At 62.8% G+C, this 2,500-nt stretch overlaps 1 pseudogene; it reads right to left on the reverse strand.

The window, feature by feature from the left end:
• LOC126432842 (large subunit ribosomal RNA) overlaps positions 1-2,500 on the reverse strand; it is a 7,976-nt pseudogene that overhangs the window by 3,821 nt on the left and 1,655 nt on the right.

Below are 2,500 nucleotides of genomic sequence, written 5' to 3' on the forward strand. Positions count from 1 at the left end.
GCCAGCGGTGGAGATCGGCTTCTTCGTGAAGAGGTCCGCCCAGAAGTCCAGCAGACCGGGGATGTCGGGTGGCGGCTGCAGCAGGGTGCCGTCCAGCAAGCCGCGCACGCAACGTGCACGCGACCTGCGGAAGGCGTCCTGTGTCCGCGCGAACTCCCAGCGGCGCCGCTTGCGCTTCTGCAGCGGCGGGGCGGCAGGCGGCCGCTTGGATGATTGGCGCGGCCGCTGTGCCCTGGTGATCAACCTCTCCCCCCTGGACCCGACCGACGCAAGGGCATCCGGGAGCATGCCCAGGATGACATCGGGCGGCGTGCCCCGCCCCAGACCAATGACTCGATCCAGAGCAGAGAAACGCTGGGCGGAAGCAGGTAGCCCCGCCAGATGCTCCCAGATGGCGGCGTCAGTCGGCCCCTCCGGCGGCGGCCCGGTGGTGTCGGCCGCGAAGTCCTCGGCTGCGTCGACGGGCGGCGCAGCGGCCTCGCCCGCGTCAGGCAGCGAGCTCGCTGCTCCCCGGCGGGACGCCGGCTCTTCCCCCCGACCGATCTCAAGCGCCTCCATGAATTGGCGGACAAGCTGCTTGTGGGCAGCTTGCCGCCGTCGGCACTTGATTGCCTCAAGCGTTCGGTCGGGGAACATCCTAATAAGCTCTTGATTAACGAAGAAGAACCGGGCGTCCCTCTCAAGGAACAGTTCGGCCTCTGCCTTGGCGAGCGACAGGACTTCTTCCTCCGTCCACCTCGCGCGATGCCTCTCCGTCACGATCTCAGCGTTGGCGGCCGCAAGGTGTTGGCGGCGGCGATGGACCCCGAGACCGTTCTTCGTGGTAAAAGTGCGGTGGCACTCACTGCAAGCAAAGGGAGCTACACAAACTATCGCATTTTCGTTACGGCCGGTTGGCCGGATAGGTGCTGGGGTAGCTGGGGTGGCACCTTCAGCGGAAGGGCCACCATCTCTTGTTTCTTGTAGGCTGCCCCCAACTATAAAGGGATAATGCGAGGGGGGGCTGGTAACCCCCCCAAGCCCCTGGTGCGGTCTTCCACTCTGCGAAAATCAGCGGGCCCACGAGAAGGGGAGAAGACCGCAGGAGAGGAGAGGCTAAGAGGGCTAGGCCCATGTATTGCGCATCACTCTCCCTGTAACTATAACCCAAGGAAGGCACCTCGCAGCAGCAGCACGACTACATCAAGACCGCACTTCGAAAAGCCAAGTCCGGATGCAGCCACACCGCCGCCACTTGGCCACCTTAAGAGAGTCATAGTTACTCCCGCCAAGTTAAGAGAGTCATAGTTACTCCCGCCGTTTACCCGCGCTTGCTTGAATTTCTTCACGTTGACATTCAGAGCACTGGGCAGAAATCACATTGCGTCAACACCCGCTAGGGCCATCGCAATGCTTTGTTTTAATTAGACAGTCGGATTCCCCCAGTCCGTGCCAGTTCTGAGTTGATCGTTGAATGGCGGCCGAAGAGAATCCGCGCACCCGCGCGCCCCCGGAGGAGCACGCTAAGGCGGACGCGGCCTCGCAGCAAGGAAGATCCGTGGGAGGCCAAGGCACGGGACCGAGCTCGGATCCTGCACGCAGGTTGAAGCACCGGGGCGCGAACGCCGCGCAGGCGCGCGCATCCTGCACCGCCGGCCAGCACGAGGCCGACCAACGGCGAGAGCAGACCACGCCCGCGCTAAACGCCCGCACTTACCGGCACCCCTACGGCACTCACCTCGCCCAGGCCCGGCACGTTAGCGCTGACCCACTTCCCGACCAAGCCCGACACGCCCCGATCCTCAGAGCCAATCCTTATCCCGAAGTTACGGATCCAATTTGCCGACTTCCCTTACCTACATTATTCTATCGACTAGAGGCTCTTCACCTTGGAGACCTGCTGCGGATATGGGTACGAACCGGCGCGACACCTCCACGTGGCCCTCTCCCGGATTTTCAAGGTCCGAGGGGAAGATCGGGACACCGCCGCAACTGCGGTGCTCTTCGCGTTCCAAACCCTATCTCCCTGCTAGAGGATTCCAGGGAACTCGAACGCTCATGCAGAAAAGAAAACTCTTCCCCGATCTCCCGACGGCGTCTCCGGGTCCTTTTGGGTTACCCCGACGAGCATCTCTAAAAGAGGGGCCCGACTTGTATCGGTTCCGCTGCCGGGTTCCGGAATAGGAACCGGATTCCCTTTCGCCCAACGGGGGCCAGCACAAAGTGCATCATGCTATGACGGCCCCCATCAACATCGGATTTCTCCTAGGGCTTAGGATCGACTGACTCGTGTGCAACGGCTGTTCACACGAAACCCTTCTCCGCGTCAGCCCTCCAGGGCCTCGCTGGAGTATTTGCTACTACCACCAAGATCTGCACCGACGGCGGCTCCAGGCAGGCTCACGCCCAGACCCTTCTGCGCCCACCGCCGCGACCCTCCTACTCGTCAGGGCTTCGCGGCCGGCCGCAAGGACCGGCCATGACTGCCAGACTGACGGCCGAGTATAGGCACGACGCTTCA

The sequence above is a fragment of the Schistocerca serialis genome, unplaced genomic scaffold (genome assembly GCF_023864345.2).
Source record: "Schistocerca serialis cubense isolate TAMUIC-IGC-003099 unplaced genomic scaffold, iqSchSeri2.2 HiC_scaffold_1155, whole genome shotgun sequence".
Classification (NCBI taxonomy): domain Eukaryota; kingdom Metazoa; phylum Arthropoda; class Insecta; order Orthoptera; family Acrididae; genus Schistocerca; species Schistocerca serialis.